The sequence below is a fragment of the Enoplosus armatus genome, chromosome 6 (assembly GCF_043641665.1).
Source record: "Enoplosus armatus isolate fEnoArm2 chromosome 6, fEnoArm2.hap1, whole genome shotgun sequence".
NCBI classification, from domain to species: Eukaryota; Metazoa; Chordata; class Actinopteri; order Centrarchiformes; family Enoplosidae; genus Enoplosus; species Enoplosus armatus.
Window position 1 is genome coordinate 17,374,523 of NC_092185.1, and position 20,737 is coordinate 17,395,259.

The following is a 20,737-nucleotide window of genomic DNA, read 5'->3' on the forward strand; positions in this document are numbered from 1 at the left end:
GGGAGAAGGGGGTACTGGGGTCACACCAGCACCTCTCAGCCAAAAGAGGGGCCTGTGAGGGGAAGGCTGAGGCAGCCATCCCTGCTCTTGGCTGGTACCATGTGAAGCTCTCTGCTTCCTCTCTCTTCCTTCTGAGGGGCTTTGTTTCACACGCAAACAGTGGCAGTGGCCCCAACTCGCCCGGCCAAGCGCTGCATCCAAACTGGCAGGGTCGAGAAAAGAAGGGAGGGGGTTCAAATGGGAGGGGGTATAAGGGTATAGCGAGGGGGGGAGGGCAGTGGGCATGTCCAGAATGCCAGTTCTTTCAGGCCACTGATGTCATGCCTGTGCCCACCGTGGGAGAGCAGCGGAGGGACCAAGGCGCCCCTTTCTCTTTCCCCCTCCACAGTCTCTTTTTCCAGGATGAATGAATCTTTCAGAAGCAGCAGCCCATTGTGTCCCATAATCGACGGCGATTATCCCGATTTTATGCTGCCTTCCCAGTGCGAGGAGGTTCCCTGAGTGCTGGTATTGAGGACCGCTGCGATGCAGCAAGGACCACGAGGGGTTGTCCTAGCAACACCATGCGGCTTAGAGAGAAGGGGATGAAGGGGAAAGAGGAAGCTCTCAGCCACACACACACACACACACACACACACCCAGCATACAAACACATACCCTGCCCGCACACCATATAAAGATGGGGTAGAGCTTGAAAGATTAGCAAATTGATAGAAACTTATATCTTTACCTCACTAAAGATGTTTCAAGTAATGAAGCATTCAAACAATTTTAAAACCTTCCCAGGACATTTTTAAATAGAGCTTCTTTGGTGTCCGCGCTGCATAATTAATGAGCTACTGTCACACGCTTTGCCATACAATGCCACTCTCCCACAACATGTGCTTACATAATAATTAAGTCAATTCTAGTTTGCATTGGTGGCCGGTTGTTTGGTTATACTCGTCTAATCCAGCATGTTGGGATCCATGCGTTAGCACAGAGGAAGACGTGAGTGAGGATACAAGTTTCCCACTGGTCTCTCGAGGGGCCCGATGCCCGTTCTCATGACTGGAGCATCACAATATACTGTGAGGTAAAGACAACTGGAGCTGGGCCAGGCTCCGGATATATCTGGCCCCTCAGGGCCTCACAGCCACTTGCCATGCAGTGGGAAGAAATGGGCTCACACATACTGGCTGCCTAGGAGCTGTGAAAAAGCCCCCCCAAATGAAGCTCTCAGCAAACACTTCAGGTTGTGCTGTGCATAGGAAATGGGAGATAAATTCCAGCATCTGAAGAAAGGGAAGCTTTGTCACTCTACGCCTCTCAATTATGTATCCCTGGATGGTTGTCGGGATGAATGCATTCAGTGATAGATAGTGATAGAGAAATGTGTGGACTGTCATGCAAATCTAGTTTATTCCATCAGCAGTGTAACCTACTGTTCTTTAGCACCTCAACACAACACTGAAGATCCTCTAAGAGTGCTGCTTGCAGAGAAAAAATATCTCCTATGACTAGAGGAACCATGGCAAAAAAAAACATTCCCATAGGGTGGAAGTTGCCTCAAAACTTAGCGTAGATTCACCCCCAAATACCAAACTACAACCAACACCAGGATTTCTTGTTCCCAGTTTACATTTCTCAAACAACAGCCAAAATTAAATTTTCCTACCAGTTTCTCAGTCAGATCATCTCTTGGACAACAATTTAAAAAATGGAAAACCCCTTTATCTTTTTGGTTTGGTTAATTTAAGAAAGGGCCCAAACAAATGTAGGTGTGCAGAGTCACTCACTGGTCCACTTGAAAGCGGTCTTGAACCGCTTCCAAGTGGGCTCTGGAGTGAAAATACAGTCTGATCAAAGACTGGCACAGAATCAAAGGAGATGCATTGAATGAAGCAGATTTTTGTTGATATTCATTCATGTCAATTCCATGCTGTCACTCGCTGTTTCTGGACTGGTGAAATAGCTAATCAATGAATGGAGAGCAAATAACGTACAAAGGACATGAATCTGTAATACCAAACAATGTGCTCAGTTCAATTACAGTTCAATTTCATTTGAATAAATGACTGTAATGTTTTACTTAGTGCTGGTGTAGATCAGAGTTCTTGCTCTATTGGAGCAGAACAAAGGAAATATGAACAGTTCTAAACGCGTGTTGTTATAATAGTAATATATTGTTTGAGTTTGGTTAATCTATGGGAATGGAAAACACTGTTTTGCACTATATGTCGACAGAATCAAGCCATCCACAGCCATCAACAACAATACAGCAAAAGCTAATGCTTTTTGTTTTAATTCTTATAAACTATACAATGAAACTTGGAATACTGAAAACTTAAATGCCAACAAGATAGCATTTTGAACTGATGGGTAAAAATGCTTGCATGGGTGAAGGTACATATGTGTGCGCAACTTAAATTCTTACTCATTGTTACAAATTGTTCCATTAAATTCTACATATCATAGTTGTGTTTTGTATTAGTTGCAATACTTTATCCTGTATTATGTACTACTGACCTGTTTAATACCTCATTCTTTGGGAGATTATTAAGGGCTACCATGAATGTGTTTGGGCAGTCTTGTTTGAAGCGTTAACCCTTCCAAACTGATATAGGGTAGCACAGCAGGCATTCAGTACCACGGTCAGAGACACAGCTCCTTCAGCCCTACAGCTCAGGTTGATCTGCGTTGTTGGGCTGAAGGAGTCATTTTTACCACAACTGATCCCAGGTGATAGTATGCAGCATTCTCGCATCAAAGCTACCAAAAACCCTCACAAGTCATACATACCGTTGTTGTCAAATGATTAGCAATTAACACAATTCCACAAACTGTAGATACATGGACAGAAAGTTTTCACAGGAATTCACACACACATCCATCGACCTCTGAGAGCAAATCACTTGTTTGGCAAATTTCTGTGTCCGGGTGTTTTTCTACAACAATTCTACAAAAGAAAATATATCACTGTCCATCATGAGCAGCAATATACATTTTTCATGTGCTATTTGTAACAAATGTAAAACTGTAACACCTGTTTTCAGGCTTACATCACATTTTCCATTTTTACCATTCTATTTTACAATCAGGGTGCATCAGCATCCTGGCAACGCATGATTGAACCATACTGTACGTGCCTGTCCCTCAGCATCCTCTAAGGTTTCCCTTTGTTTAGCACAACTCTTTGTGTCCATAATGAGGCAGTCATTAGAGAGAGCCTCTGGGAATCCCGAGGCTAGTGTTGTAGTCTGCATAGGTCTCTCAAATGTGGTCAGTCACACTGTAATTATGTGCTAACAGACCATTGTAGTGGGGAGTGGTGGGACTGAAATGGGTGAATCCCATTCATCTGGATAATATCTGCAGGGAGACTAAGTTTGATCTTATCTTAATATGAATCTAATCGAACCACACCCCACTTCACAGGCAGAGCAACAGTTGGGCAACATACTTGCCCAACTGTTACAAATACTTATCCCTACATGTATTTCTCTCTACCTCTAGGTTTGTTTTTGTTGTGATCAAAGAGAACAATCCCATTTTCTGTGGTTTACATTACATGTCTCAACTTGTGTAACTCAAGCTTTCCTCCATCCTGTTGTAAGAGTCTTAACTGTGAAGCTATGTTTTCAGTGATGTCCTTCAAAGCTGCAAACAAAAGGATTTTGTTACTGCCCGTCCAATATCCCCTATCCCCAGCCCCCATCTTTTGCCTAAAGCTGCACAGATGAAAGGTCAGCGGAGAAAAGATCATCCATAGTCATGTGAGATTTTCCCACTGTACCTCCTCTATCAGATGAGGGGTTACACACCTAAACACACTCATCTCTCATCTCTCTCCTCCTATAGCTGCTCCTGTGTTCATGCCGGCTGCATATGAAGCGATGCTACTATCATTAGCAAAGACGCATCTGTTTAACAGAGCTGGCTATATAGCATCACGCAGCTTTTGATGGCTTTGGTCCGATCCCCACAGGAGCTCATTAAATCTGCCAGTAAGGCAGGACCACCCCACCCCCTACTACATCCACCGCTATGGTATACCCGCTACATTGGTAAGAGGGGGATGACAGAGGCGGAGAGAGAGAGAGGGAGATAGAGAGAGAGAGGCGTATTGTCGACAGAGGGAAGGGTGGGAGGGGTGAAACGGCAGGAATGCCATATAAAGATAGATGTGTAACAATGTATGGGGGAAGGGTGAAAGGAAAAAAGGGGGAGGGTGGAAAAGGGAAGGTGTGGCTAGTGAAGGTAAAGATGGAGACAAAGGAATGGAATGGCGAATGGAGTAAGTCCCTACATATACAGTATATGACTGTGTTATCAGGTTATCTGTAGATAGATGAAGAGCTGACATCTGTGTTGGGCAGCTGCCCTGTGAAATGGGATTACTGCACAAATCACATTTCATACATCACTAGACTCACCTACCACACTCCCACATTTAAATGTAGACGATAATGACACTTACTCTCACTGTCTAACCCCCTCTCGCTCACATTTGTACACACACACAAAATATTGCACTGTTGTCTGTGATCAGAAATCTCAGTTGGTCTAGTCCCGTGGCATCCGAGGTGGGGTGAGGGGGGTTACAGTCTCACTCAGGATTTGCCAATAAGAGGACTAAGGAGAGTGGATGTTCTCTCACTAATTGAACACTGGAGTCTGTAGGGACTGAGCAGAGCCTACTGCAGGGGCCATGCCCTGCTCTCCTCACACCACCCTGCAGTGATGACAGAAAGGGCATTCCTGCACGCACACACACACACACACACACACACTCTGACATTCAAGGTAAAAATTTCAGTGGCAAGTTATGTCATGTCAATAAAGAATGCTAAAAGTAACAAAATGAGCTTGTTAGAGTTTTCTGGTTCATACTTGTTGGTAACTGTTTTAAGTATCATACCAACAAATGTGTCATATCCAATACAGTTGGCTTTTTTTTCTCACATATGCTTTGTGTTTTCTTTTTTTCTGCACTGATGTTGATGTAAAGCACTTTAACCTGTGTTAAAAAAAAGGCACTATATAAATAAGGTTAGACAAAAGCACTAAGAGTCTGGTGGCTGTATACTGTAGGTCTTGCAACCATTTCCGCAAATTGCACTGGCTGCTCTCTATACAACCAATAGAAATTCCTAGGCATACATTACAAGGAATATCACACAGTATTGCTTGGTTTAAATTACTGGCTGGATGTCATACTATGCTTATCGCTGTAAACAGAAGTTAGAAGTACATATGTAGACATGGCCTGTGGTGATGTTATCGTACACATGTTTCTATAAGGTATGATCATTATCTAATTGAAAAGACATTTCTGATTTCTGGTGCAAACACACCCTGTATGCATTGTGGGGTTTTTTCTAATTGCAACACTGTATGTCTGTGTATCTGCACTGAGGAAAATGCATCATGTCAAGGATGACCAGAATACAACGGGGAAGCTTATCAGGAAAGCAGGGAAGTGTGACAGAGCTGTCAGTCTCTCTCTCTGTGTCTCATTATGTGTGTGTGTGTGTGTGTGTGTTATCTACAGTATGCATCTCTCTTCCTCATTACACTCTCGCTTTCACTGTTTCTCCCTACTTTTCTCTCTGTTTCTCTGTCTCCATCTCTTTCTCACACGCATATACAACAAAATCATTGCTATCACAACATACTGCATCAACTAAAACAGTGCCTTCATCTGCTATGCATGTCTGACAGACAAACATATTTTCAGCAGAGGCAGATATCTAGAACCGTACGCTTGTTTATTAGTACACAGTATACTAATAACACCTAGTATATATGAAAACCTGGTGTGAGAAAAATTGAGTCAACAAATTCAATGACAGATTATGTGACAATATCATAAAATATAAATGTGTTTGGTTTGTCTTAAACAATTACTTTTTTTTTTACCCTTTTAGAAAAACAAAACTTTAGTCTTCAGGCCTCTAACACTGCAAACCTGCTTTCCTTCCAGGACCACTTCACTGACACTGTTCTTTAAGATCCACAACTATACATGTGAACCAGGAGGGATTTTCTCTGAAATACTGTGAAAATAAGCGCTACCCATTGCCTATTACTGACTGCTGTTACACGTGAAAAGCCACAGAGGGACCCCTGCTGCAGTCAGTTTCATTGTTTTTCTTTCCACATCATTATTCGCTGCATACTTTGTCAAACTATGTAAATATTTCTTCAGTCACACGCAGCACTGGAATGCCATTGAGACTGAATGCTCTCACTTAGGCTTTTTCCACCACCTAATTATGACAGCCTGCCTATGGTCAGAGTCAATCACTATCAGAAACTCCGGGCAAAAAGCATCTTCCAACACATTTACACTGTTTGATCCCAGTCACAGCCAAATCCCCAGAGCACACTCGTCTTATCCTGCTCAGAGGACGGTAAACCCCTTTCCAAGCGAGATTTAAGGAGTACAACACAAATTCCCCCAAAGTCCTGGTTCACTGTAATCCTCATAATATAAGGAGGACCAGGATTCCCAGTGATGTCAGGATCCATCTGGATACAACAGGATTCTGTGTGGTGTGTCGTTTGTAAAACTGATTTGAATATACTAGATAGATAGATAGATAGATAGATGCAGCTCCTAATTAACCAGTGCATAATGTGGTGAGCCAAAACCATCTAACAAAACCCTCTCTGTGTTCATCAGCCATTGAGGCAAGCCGCTCTTGGAACACGCCACCCCTACTAGAATAATGGACCACTTTACAGGCCTCCAAGTTAGTTCACAGAATCTCGAGCTGGGAAACCGCTAGCACAGGGTTCATGGGGAGGAGGGGCAATTTAATTGTTTCCTTCGTTTTTGTTTTGTAACCCCCCTCCCTCCCTCCTCTCTCTCTCCTCTTTTAGTTCTGAAAAGGGGGCTGACAAACATGCAATGAAGGGGATTGTTGTGTGTTCCGCTGGACAAGTGGGTGAGGTAAACAAAACTAGACTGCAGGGTCTATCAGCTGGGCTCGTCGGGATGGGATAGGCTGAGCAGTGGGGAGCAGCACTCATGCAGAGGCAGGATTGGTCGGGGATCTGTGGAGTAGGAGGGGTGAGGGCCGTTTTGGGGGAGAGGAGGGTAGAAGGGGTGAGGGTAAAGGGTCCTGCAGGAGAGAGAGCAAAAAGGGGTTTATTCCGGAAGAGGTGGTGGGAGGTGGACATGGGTGCTGAGGTTACTCCTCCGAGTGTGGGCATTGTATTTGGTACCGAAGTTCTCATGCATGTCCCGTTTTGGCTCCCTAAAATGTCCGAAAGTGATGGAGCTCTCCGCGATTAAGCGGACAAGTGGCAGCTCTGCTCTGCGCTCCCACAGCTCAGGCTATTTACACACTCAAGAGGAACATTAATGCCGGCCGATCCCCCAGAGCTGAACAAAGAAGCACACAAACCTGCCTCAGAGGCTCATTACGCACTTAATTGAGGATTTGTGGAATAGTAAAAAGGGGCAAAGGAAGTGGAAGGTGGGTGAGACGGGGAGGGGTAGTGAGTGAAGTGGGAAACGACACTAGTTTTACTTAAAATTGAACTTTTTAAAGTTACTTTTTTCAGTGTTCCACAGTCAGGTCCTTGGCTGACGGCAGGAGGATCAAATGTGAAAATCATATCTAGCTACATCTTTGTCACCATATGGAAACTCTAGGCATCGTCAAATCCTTTTTTTTCTGTTCATCCTCTTCCTTTTTATTCCCCACTCACTGATCCTCCCATTATCCTCATTATGAAACTGTCATAAAAGCTTTACTCTCGAAAAGAAGGATAAGAGAAAGGCAGCTAGAGCAATTCCTACAGGATACTGTAGGACACTGTAATGCTCTTTTGATTCTGCAAGGTCACATTATCTAGTTTGAAACGGTCATTTGAAATATATTGAATGTCTCTCATAAATGCAAGTGAAAGTAAATCTTACTGTTTTATTGTCTTATATTGAAATGTTATTGTCTGTGTGTTGAGGCATAAGGGTCACAGAGCAGTGGCATAAACAAAGGTGGCTCCATCTGATAACCAGTGTGAATCTGTCAGACTGCATCTTGTGACTATTGTTCAGATGAGGTCTTCTATTTGTTTTGAACGAATCACTTCATGTGCTTTAATTATGATTCTTTTGTTGGCGCAGAATGGGATGATTGTTCACAGTGGCATGGTCTTTGGTGCCAAGAGAAAAAACAAAACGAGACCCCCCTCTGTTCAGCCCCTCGTCCCTTTACCAATCACTCTCAGAGCAATTTTCGTGACTCCCCCTGCTGACCTGAATTCCGATGTAGCAGGTGCCAATGGGATGTGGGTGGTTTGGGGATTTTCAGGGAGGAGGACGGTGGCGGTGGTGAGGTTGTGGGTGGGATGAGGCCTTCACTGTACCACGGTAAACACTGACTCAATCCCCACTGGGGCCCCTCACCCAGTATGTAAATGTTAATGTGCGTCCTTTTAAAAAAGACATCATTTAAATTTAGTGCAGATACAGCCACTATTGACCAGATCAAGTTAGTCCACTTGTGAGAGGAACGTGTATGTGTGTTTAAGGACGTGTTGGCCTAACCTTCTAATCTTAGTTCAACTAGACTGGTGAAATTTCTTCAACTTGGTAGGCTATTAGTAAACATATGTGGGCTACTCTGACCATGAACTGTGTCTACCAGGTGAGACCATACAAAAAAATTCCCACATGGTCTTTGTATTGGCTACACAGCCATCTGTAATCTCTAAATGTTTTACTTTACTTTTACACACCGTACACTAAAAACTACTGGAATGTTGAAATTACATCTAATTACAAAAAGATTTAATTCAGGAATCAGGTGTTTTAAGTCACAATAAATTTAAAGCAATCTGACCGCTTGCAAAGCACAAACATGATAAATCACAATAGAAAACTTTATGTATATATTGTTCATGAGTTGAATATAGAATGAATATAGATAATCTTTGACTCTTCTATAAGATAGAAGAGTCAAAGATTATCTATATTCATGCCATTTTGTCTATTTTAATATCTTTTAGTTATATGATGAAGTTTTATTAGTTGCACTATGAGCTCACTAAGGCAAGTTCCTAACAGCATTTGTTGTAATTGTAACAAAGGTAACTCAACCCAACTAAATCTACATCTGTATTCACTGTATTTTTGCCACATGACAGCATACGCACAAGATCATTCACAGACCAAATACAAGTTGTTTGGAAGTGAAAATGGAATTAATCTTTTCTACATACAAGGTTTACGAATGAGCAGCTGCTAAAAGGCAGCTCCCTGGGAAAGAATTGTTTATGTGTTCTTATATGTGCACTTTTGGAGGTTATCTTCCATCCCTTACACATCCACACAGATTATATGGGCAATTTAATGATCGCTGTTGTCTCATAGCGAAACTGAAGAAATGCCTTGACCATGGCCAGCGGAGATCTATCGTTTTGCCGCCCAGCAGCAGACTCGCTGGTGAATGCCTCTGTTTCTGTTCCTGTGCAGTCATACAGAAGTGAAGGGAACCAGGCTCTTTGTTTGGTCAACCCATGGGAAAGGCCTCACTCTGTTCTGCTCTCTGAGAACCGAAACACTGATTCTATAGGCCAGACTGCAAGAGCCAAATAAAAAAGAAACCGAGCATGAATCCCACATATTAGGAAGATTCACGTCAGGAAAAAAGTCATGAGGAGGAGACGAATCATAATTCAAGGCTCGAAAAGCCAAGAACGGGCAAAGGAACGCGGGGAAAATCAAGTGCAGCAACAAATGAAATTGGATGATATTAAGGTAATTAGGAAGGACTGAAATGGAAGAAACAGCTAAGGGGAGAGAAAGAGGAGTATTGAGAAAGTGGGAAAAAGAGAGACAGAGATAGACGAGAATGAGGGTGGTAAAGAGTGAAAAGAGGAGCTGGATGGTACTTTGGCAGCTTCAGCGTGTTCCCAGGAGGATTACTCAAGCACTAGATGCCACAGACTGCCAGCAAGACCACAGAGAAGCTCCATGAATGGAGACACACAACCACACACATGCACGCAAAACACACACCTCCGTGGACATCCCCCCGCTGTATTCTGGTGTCTATTTCACCTGTTTCCTCTCCTCCCTCTTTTTTCCCCAGTTCTACTGACCTTTCCTCTTCCTTTTTCTTTCATTCCTCCACTTCTCCCGCCTCCCTTTACTCATTCTCTATCTGTCTCACTCTTTCTCTCTCACCCTCTCTGCAGCCTCTCCAAGCAGCAGTGAGAGGAGAGGAGAGGTTTGACTTGGCCGGCCACAGACAGGTAACATATGGTCCATCTTCAGGCTGCTTGTGCGGCCCTTTAGCATCCTCCTGCATGGGCAGAGCTCTCTGTCTGGGAGGAGAAACGACCCCACCTTCCTCCCTGTTCACACACTCCATCCTTTGGCCATTTATCGCTTTTCAACCAAAGAAAGAGTACTATATTTTACTGTCTGTCCTCCCCATCTATTTGTCTCTTTCTGTCACTCCCACATATTAAAGCTACTCTCCCACTCCATCTAACACTTCTGGCAGTGTAAAATCTCAGTTTGTCTGCTAGAAACTGAAGTGTTGCTACATTGTTCTTTGGGTTTTATTGTTTTTCTCAGGTGCTAAACAGCACTAAAGAACATTATGGAGCTGCATACAAAATATGAAGGCAGCAGGGAAAATAGGCCAGCACTATCTGCCGCCTGCTTGCTTTCTAACTTGTCAGGCATTACATAAAAATATAACTTATTCTTGCTATGAGAACAGGACCATGTTATCACATTCTATCCACACAACATCCTATAGGATTCAATTAATCTTTCAGCTTACTCTGCAGTGTCAATGCAGTTTTCTTTTAATCAGTTCATGTCTGCTTAATGGTGATGGCTCATTTGCCAACTGGTTTACCATTCCCAGTCATGTATGAGTATTCCAGATAAATCCATCCAGCGGACTCTTAATAATTTTCAAGCACAGCCGACTACTTTAATCAATCCATAAAACCGTTGATTGATTGTTAAAATTTAATTTCCACAGTAAAGAATAGTCAATGAAGAAGCTATCAGTTAGTCAGCATATTGATTTTTTTTTTTTTTGACCAGTGTGCTGTTACTTCCTTTTCCTTTCCATATTACTTAACCCTGGCTCGCATATCTCTACACCTACCCTCCCCCTATGTGTGTGTGTGTGTGTGTGTGTGTGTGTGTGTGTCTCACAGTAGAACAGCCTATATTAAATAAAAAGGCGCACTCACAAACACACATGTCCATGCAAACATCTACTCTGCCCTGAGTACCCTGAGCGATGCCTACCCTAGTTAAAAAGAACGTCTTCACAGATTCTGAGAAATATGATTTTTGACTTGTTTCGTTTCCAGTGGAGGATCAGCGACGCTGCGGGGTTTTGTCTGGGAGTGTGAGTGCCTCTGTATGTTGTCTATGTGCATGCATGCGTGCATGATTACTTGGATGCATTTATGCTCAAAAGGATTAATACTTTCATGATTGCATGTTGGACCATTGATGTCGGACATCCAAAAAACAGCTTGTTATTCACGTTAACTATAACAAGAACAGCTAAATATTGATGTCACGTGTTTCATATGGAAGAGGTGCTTCCTTAATGAGAGACTTAGATGTTAAAACTTGTGATAACTAATAAGGAGTTTCAAGTAATTCAGACAGAATTCGATATAATGCTGCATTTATTTTGATTCATCCTGTTTATTCAGACAGTGTGAATCTGAAAATGTATATGAGCTGATAATAAGAAGAATAAGAATATTAAATAGAATATAGTTCCTAGAACTGCATACGGCATAAACATAAACACCCAGGAAATTTGTTTTCTGTTATTTTTTGACAAATGCAGGTAAAAAAGATTAATGGTGCACTCACAGATAAAAGTCGCTGCATAAATTCCCTTACACTAATGATGCTCTTCTCTGTAAACAAATGCTAAATATCTGCATAATGTGCCCAAACAGACTCCCATTGGATGTGAATTCTCATTTATGTTCATGTAACCCCCTCACATGATAAACACTTGCACTCGCTTATAGAGAAAATCCACCCCCATACAGATTCAGAAAATACATTATATTAAATGACTCATCCTGCCTTTCAGCATGTGTGGCCTCCCTTGAATGTCTGTTGTGCTCATTCATGTACGGCAGCAAATGCCACAGTACAGTAGTTTAGAGAGCAGCCTCTGGGAAAAGGACAAAACGTATTAGCTGCATGGACACTTTCCTTTACAGATTCTCCCAGCAATTACACTGAAGGCCAAGGCCTCTTCAGATCCCAGCCCTGCCACACATGGTGCAGCCAGTTCCCCTCACCAGGACCACCAGTGGGAGCTAATATGCCCATTAAAAATCCAACATATACACTTACACCTGTAGTCAGGAGAAGGACCACCTTCTCAACATGACGTTGACAGATGCATCCACAAACACACACCCTGTACACGTTTTTCAAGTGACAAGCCAAGAGTAATGCTGAAGGCGACCAACTGAGGGTGCCAAGAGAGTTGGTTTCCATGGTGACATTGATGGTGCTATTGGATAACTGTGTTTGTCTGTAGTTGTGCGTGTGTGTGTGTGTGTGTGTGTGTGTGTGTGTGTGTGTGTGTGTGCGCGTGCGAGAAGGAGTGCATGCGTTTTAATATCAAAGAGGGAAAGGGCTGCAACGATTGGCCCAAGAGGTGGGTGGCGGTAGTAAGGTAATAAGCACAACGTTTTTTCCTTCCAGGGTCATTTGTGCAAAAATAAAATGATTTCATCGTTGAAAAAAAAAAACACAGCGACGAAATGGACACAGGGAATGCCATGGACTATTCCACTGCTTGACAAACACAATATGCTGCAAACATTTCATTTTCAAGAAAAGATAAACTATAGAAAACACTGCAAATCACAAGGCAGGCGGTCTTCTCTCATATCACATATCTACATTTTTATTAATAAACCTGTCAGAGGCCTGAACACATTTCATTTATCACAGCAAAGACACTTTGTGAACTCAAGCTGCCTTCCGTCGAGGAATGTATCATCACTATATGCAGACGCACAGTGGTGATTGTTACCAGTTAACATACTGTGGTGTCCAACCAACATGCAAGTTGCCAAGGAATGTCGCAGACTCTGTATGCAATGCGTTGACGCCTTCACTGTTTCAATGAAATAAGCGCTTCCAAAGTTAAATGATTATTCAGTTCAAAGCAACTTTCTTTGCTTTGAAACATCCAACAGGCTGGGGAGGGAAACGTTGCAAGGGAAGCCCCTCGGTTTAGTTTAGGGAAGGCTGCTCTAGGCACGATTACGCACACAGCAGCCAGATATCTAAGAAAAAAAAAAGAGGTTATATCTAACAGCTCCGCCGCCAAAGTGCTGCTGTCTCAACAGACGTGCAGAGACGCGTTGTGATTGTTCCCTTGCCCTGTGATGTTACTGCACCTGACAGGGCACACACGCTGTAACTTGGATCATTTTTCCACAACAGATCAATTTGATGCATGCACGTCTAAAGTCATTTGCGAGACCCGAAGAAAGGTGTGAGTAAATGCAGCTCTTTTGTTCCGCCGTGTAATGTAATGTGCGGCGCGAGCTTATTGTTGACCGTCTGCGCTCCGGGACTTTTCACTGATGCACCTGCTGTCATTTCTCGATTAAAGCAGGTATTTCAGATTACCGGTGATTTATGACTCGATGTGATGATAAGCAACACATTCAGCTGCAAGTCACGATCAAGACAAGCCACGCAACCTCCTCATCAGCTCCACCATTGCGCGTTTATTAATCCTCAAGTTAAAATAATAAAAAAAAAATAAATAAAAAAAAACAGCATCTTACCTTTGTTGAAAACCACGATGAAAAAAGTTTTTGGTCGTGTCCTCTCGCAGGGTCTTGTCGCATCCGCTTCAGACGGGATCAGCCACAGCGAGCAGCAGAGCGCACAGCGGTCCAGGACAGGAGCGCTTCACACACCAAACGGAGGGATTTTCTGTCAGTTAAATCCGAGGAGCTCCGCAGCTCAGCGATCCCACTGAATGAGCTCTGCCTCACCTCACTGTTCGGCGCTTTACTCCCCCACCCACCTCCGCCCGTTTCCCCCCTCTTTGTCTCTTCAGCATGGGAATGCCAACTCCCGTTGGTTGAAGATGCAGCCTATACCGTTCCTATCTCACTCTTTCTTCCCCTGTCTCTCTCTCACCCTCTCTCTCTGACACACACACACACACACACTCTGATTAGCAAACACGGTCAAAGTTGATGGGAAACCTGTTCACAAGTGGCAAAGAGCTGGATTTCCCATATTTTATGAAAATCCCCCAAAGCGAGCCTAACCAAGTAATTGAATCATGCATTAACATGCAGAGGGTGCGCTGCAGGTTCTCTGAGCCTCTCTGTCCTCATTGGCCAGTCTTTGGTGTTTTTATGACCTTTATTTTGTTGCACTGGCCAGAGATTGAAGGCTAAAAATCATTAAAGCCAGGGTTTGATTTCCACGGCTGGAACAGCCTCCTATAACTAATCTTCTGCAGTATATAATGTACTACAGGTCTAACTTCTATGACTGCAATTCAACAGAAAATCATCTTATTTACACAACCTAAACTGAAATAAACATTTCTTTGAGCTGTGATGCATTTTCATTTTAGCCTTTGTGGATCCCTGTAAAACAGGTTAAAGGCACCATATATGATCAATGTGAGTCAAAACCATGAAGGAGAGCAGCTGGGGAACATTTCTGGCTCATGTCAGGTCAGTATATATATTTATGTACTGCTTTATTTCTCTGTCCATCAGTCCAAAATCCAAATAATTCAGTTTTCTATCATATGTGACAAAGAAAAGCAGAAAATCCCCACATTAGAGTAGAAATGTTTTTTTTTTTCTGAAACAATTAATTGATGATCAAAATAGTGGCCGATTAATGTTCTGCCGACTGACATGTTTGGCATTTATGTTCATGAGGTGGTGAGAGAATCTTTAAATCTTAAAAGCAACAGAGACACAAAGTACAAAGTTCAGACATGCTAATGTTAAACACTGAAATGTATGACTGAAATTTAGATTAATGAACATGCTTTTGGATACCATCACAATGACTTTTCAAAAGAGGAGAAAAGAAGGGAAGGGGAGAAAGTAGGAGGGATGGCAGGTTGGCAGGTTATTATGCCAGAGGCAGGACAATATTTTTAAGACAGTGGACGATACTGCATGGTTGAGGGTGATAATTCTCCCTTGTAAGGCAACTAGGGACACTGTCCTCACAAGATAAACAAAGGCATTGGCCATTTGGTCAAATGTCTAAAATTTCCTATGTTTACATAAGTTTACCTGACAAGGCCCTCTAGTGGCGCTGTGAAAAACGACTGTTGTCTTTAAGGAACAAAGGCGGAATAAGTTATCAGTATGCGTCATCCGAAGTGCTTGTCGGATTGTCGAACAGAGTCTGAAATCCCTTCCCCCAATACCTTTCAAACATTGGGTTAATGGGGGGATAACAGTTTTTGTAACATTTTGCAAAACCACACCGAAACAATCACACCCACTTAACGCAGGCCATGTGGATTTGAGGATATGAACTTCTCTCTCAAGGTCTTTTTTAATTATTCACACAATTACTTCCATGTTTCTTCATGTCAACATGAATGTCTTTAGGACTAGACAGTCCAAAATCGTCCACCATTATTCCCATTTTAATGACTATCACCTCCCTCTATGACAGCAAGCTTTTCACCCCTCCTTTGCATATGGCCGTTCTGACAACACTTTTACCCTCAGACATGGTCGGACGCCACTTCGTACAAACCAGTTCATTTCGAGCATTCAATGGCCTGTTGTGCAATGTTGTTGTAGAGCCACAAAATCTCACTGTGAGGAGGTCACGGTGGATGGGTAGGTCATCAAAGCATGTGACTTTGACATGGGAGACAATTAAAATCTATTGTAATTGTTGGTCAAACCTACCGTAATCTATAAGCTGATTTGGAGAGAGCTCTTCTGAGAGGGGGAAATTTCCCCAGATGGTGATGTAGCAGCACTGAAGCCATGCGAGTGGTGGAGCACCTATTCAACTGAGTTGCCATTCCACTTCTGCACAAGTGACTAAATGCAATGTTTGCATTTTTGGATCAGACCCAACAGTTTTAACATTTGAGTGAGCCTTTCTGTTTGTATCCAAGCTGCACTGGCTGCTGTGTGGCAGTATTTGTGTGGGCAGCACTAATAAGAGTCTTTACTGATGCTAGTTGAAGCCTTGCCACCGTCGATGAGGAGAAGGAGAAAGTAAAGGCAACAATTGCAGGTATGGAAGGGCCATGACAGAATACAATGTTATTCTTAGTAATGAATGCCTTTGTTTAATTTATTGATTTTGAGAGCTTGAAATGTGCAGTGAAAAAATGTGATCTTGTAGCAAATTTTGCACACATCAGAAAACGATTAAACCATTTAAGTAGCAGCTCATGTACAGGGTTCTTGCCGTTTTGCTGATAAAACAACAGTTTAGTGTACATGGGTTAGCATCCATCATACATTTGCCACTTTGTCCTGTACACACCATTGTCTTGTCAGGTCACTACTATGTGCTAAATATTCCAAGTATTCGCAATGTTGACATTGTCTAGTGCTGCATGTTCCTGGTGCTAAAAGATATAATCTCAGGTAGTCCACCGATTTCAGCTGAGTATTTGTGCACTATGCTCTGTTTCAGCACTGGAGGACCAAATATGATTATATATGATTAGTTAGCAAATTGCTACAGTTTGCTTGGTAGCATAAAAAACTGATGTATGGCTTGCCCAGTTGCTCCAGGTCAGCGGCTCCCTGCTGCTGCAATTGAAACATGGAGAATTAGGGAACAGCCAACCTTCCCGTGGGTTTGGCTTGCAACAACAATCATCTGGGCCTCCAACATTTGGATGCAGCAGACTGCACTGTGAAGGATAGTCAATATAGGGATGCCTGGATTCTCTCCTATATGCAAATCCTTACCCATTTGCAACTCAAGTTTCTCAGCAATGTCAACTGATAAGAAACAAATAACAATGGATGACCAAGATATTATACTTTTTTGCTGAACTCTGTGACAGTCTGTGGGCTCCCTTGAGAAGTATTTTGCCCAATGTATAGGGAGCAGCAAGTTACATCACCACGGGACCAGTTCTATTGGCCAGTTAACTTCAGTCTTTTCTTCTTTGAATTTGCAGGTTACTAATGTTTGATCTCAGCCTTTTCCTACACAGACACTGACATGGTTTATTTGGGACTTGTGTTATCACAAGCACAAAGCAATGAGTAGTATCATGTACACACACAGTTGATGTACTGAAGTAATGGCGGATGTTTTCATAGTTTGATGAACCTATAGTATCTATTGATACTGTGCAATACTACCTTTTTAAATAGGATTTATCTTTCTACAATAGGACATTTTTAATGTTGTGCATTTTAATTTGTTGTTTAGGAAAAAAACATGATATGCAGCTACCATTTGCACCTGCCCCAGTGTAATGGGTACATTAACCCTAAAGGGCTTGGGTCAGTGTTGATGGCCTCTCAGGAGCAAACCAAAAAAAGTGTTACAAGGGTAATAAAGATGGCAATTCTTCAGAAATGCCCCATGGAGGTTTCCTGGGGGAAGAGGTTAATGCATGTATTGAACCGTGTGCTAAGCCTTGTATATTTGAAAGATTGGCTTCAGTGCAGGTGAATACAAATGTTTACAAGAACAGCTAAACCAAAATAATGTTATTGCCCCACCAAACAAAGGAACCACACCTGCCCGCACATACTGCATATTTCCTGCTGTCTCTTTCATTCATTCCACCTTCCACCTGTCTTGCTATCTCTGTATTCACTTTCCCAGGTTCCCTATCTCTCTCTCTCACATACACTCCTTCTCAGTTCCGCAGCTGCTGTAGGAGTCAAACAATCACAGCTATAATACATCATATTGCTACTTCTGGCTCTGCAATTCAGTCACAGGCCTGCATATGGATGAAAACACAGCCGGGGCTTTAAATCAATACTGCAAAATTGCTTTGTGTGTTGAAACATGAGTGTGTTGTATATTTATTCAAGGCTGTGTGGAAGTGTATAAATGGCTATCTTCCATTTTATACAGCCATATATGGCAGGTAATGACCAAATAATACTCTGCTCTGCTTAGGTTCATACTGTATGTATTAGAGGGATGAAGGGGCTGTATTACGAATGGCTTTGGGGGTAGCATGATGAGTAGCTAAAGGCATGATGGGTAGAAAATGGGGGTAGGGATAATACCACAGGGCAGTAAACACATTACTCCTCAAAGAATAAGGCTAGCGATACTGGCCAATATAATTTTATTTAAGTCAACGAATCCCACCAAAAGACCAAAACCAAAAATGAATTGATCCTTACAACAAGTATTGCCTGTGTTACCAAAGCCTGATATACAGTATTTCATTCCTCTGTGCCATAGACCTCCATTAAAAACACATAAATGAGCCACACCATTCCACTGAGTGACACTTAATTCATTACAACAAATGTGGGCACTGTGGTTTATTTTGAGTCAATCCCAGATAAAATGTGCGAGTGATGTAATTACTGGTGCGAACAAATGTGTATCTGAAAATTAGTTCCCAATAAAAGCACTGTTTAATGGCGTTTGAGTAGCGTTTGCTAAAAAACTACAGTGCCCAACTTAAACATTGTCACCAATTCTGAAAAAGACTTGACCAGATTTGTCCTTTAAATGTAAAAGTTTCAGGGCATCCCACATTTTTATGTCAGACCAGAATACTAACAGCGGAGCTGTGTGTGGATTCGTTGTGCCAAAATGTTTTAGTTCAAAGGATTCTTCTCCTCACACGGAGAACAAAGCACTGAGAGCCCATCAGCCGAACTGGGAAGCTGGAATGAAACCTAAACATTTTGTGTAAGTCTGGTGTTAAGTATTTTGCCCCTCCGCCTCTCCAGCATTAACTATGGAGTTCTCATGGTGGCATTTTCTCATCATTGTCCAGGTACTTTGCTCAGGGTTACATCTCTGTTCCCAGGGCAGTCAGGACTTGGTTAAGTGTCGCCCATGGCTCTATGGATGATGCCCTGTGAGCTAAGCAGGGCCTGTGAAAAGACAGTCTCCCAGCCCAAGTGGACAGGACTCTCCTCTGGGAAGCCTGGGACTATACTGAGCTGTTGTTCAACTTCAGTAAATGGGTGAGGGAAAGACAGAAAGTCTTTGATCGATGTTGTTCCTGTGGAGTGCAAAAAGGCACTATAGCAGTTATTCCATTTGTGATCTTATATTATCAATATGAAGTGTTATAAATGAGAGCTGCAGTACATTGTAGGTACTTTTTGAAACAGACAATACAAAGTACTTTTGAAAGCAATTAAAAAAAATAGGAGAAATTGATAACAACTGATTGGAGACAGCAACATTAAACAAATAAAACCTTACAAAACCACAGCCTGAAACTGTAATCTTAAAAAAACTCCCCTGCATTCCTGATTTATGGCCCTGACAGCACAAATCACCTCTGGTGAAAATTAGTCCTCAGAAATGTGGAAGCAAAATTGCTCTGACAACCTCAGGCTATGCTCAGGATCATAAGGTTTGAGAAAATCTATTATATATTCAGGGCCCAGTCCAAGCACCGTTGTAATAAATAACATTTAAAAATGTATGACAGTGAAATATGGCCGAGACAGGTGTTATGTGATTCCTTTTTTTGGCACGTCTTTTGAAAGGTCGGGCAGCCATGTCATTGAACAGCTGGTTGAGCAGAAAAGGAAAGAATTTCACTTGAGGAAACAAAAGTAACAAAAAGTGTGACCTTGCTCTCTGACTGAGCATCTCAAAAATCTGGTCTTTCCCTCTTTTTTTAAATTTACATTATTTTTATTTCATTAACAGTGAATTTAATTACTATATGTAACGAGAAAGGGGTCCTTGGTCAGAGCTTCTTTTTTCTTTTTTGGCTTTCTGGTCCGCAACTTCATTCTCATCAACCTCATTTCCAACCATAGCAGGAAGCTGTTGTCAGTATAGAAGCTCTGATAAACACACTGTATACCTGCCTGGTACCAAATGGAGCATTTAGCAGCAATAGAGCCAGGTATTTCTCTCAAGAGGAAAAGAGACTAAAATTTACCTCAAAAGAGTGAATATTAGAGTTTGTCATGACTCCAAATGAATGATAGCGTTGCTCCATGATAATAAGTCAGTGTTGTGTTTTATTGTATTATATCAATGCAGCACTAAGATTTTACTCATCAAAACGGGCTGGCTCTGAGTTTTAGTTATTATTTTTTATGCCCGATGAGCCAGGAAGTGACCAAGCCTCACACTTGTGAAAACTCCCTGTCAGTGACTTGCAGATTCAGTAACACCTTTTAAATCATTTCTCTTTTTAAAAATAAAATATATAATATTGGCTCTTTAATTAAATCTTTCTGTTTCAAATTGTTTTATTGTTTTGAGTTTTATGTTATTTCATTTTTCTACTTTTAATTGCCTGATTTCACCCGTCTCATTGTTTGTAGTACTGGAATGATTTAACCTTGATTTACTTGTGTAAAGCAGCTCGTAACTTTAATTATTATTATTTTGAAATCACCAAATTAAGACCAAATGAACCAACAACCAGAGCCCAGTTCCTCTATTGATGCTCCCAAACAGAGTAATAGTATATTCTTTATTGCCCCCTTTTGGAAGTCGATATAAGCTGCAGCTCCTCTATCTATGTAAACTCACTTCTGAATAATGGAGGAAGGTCAG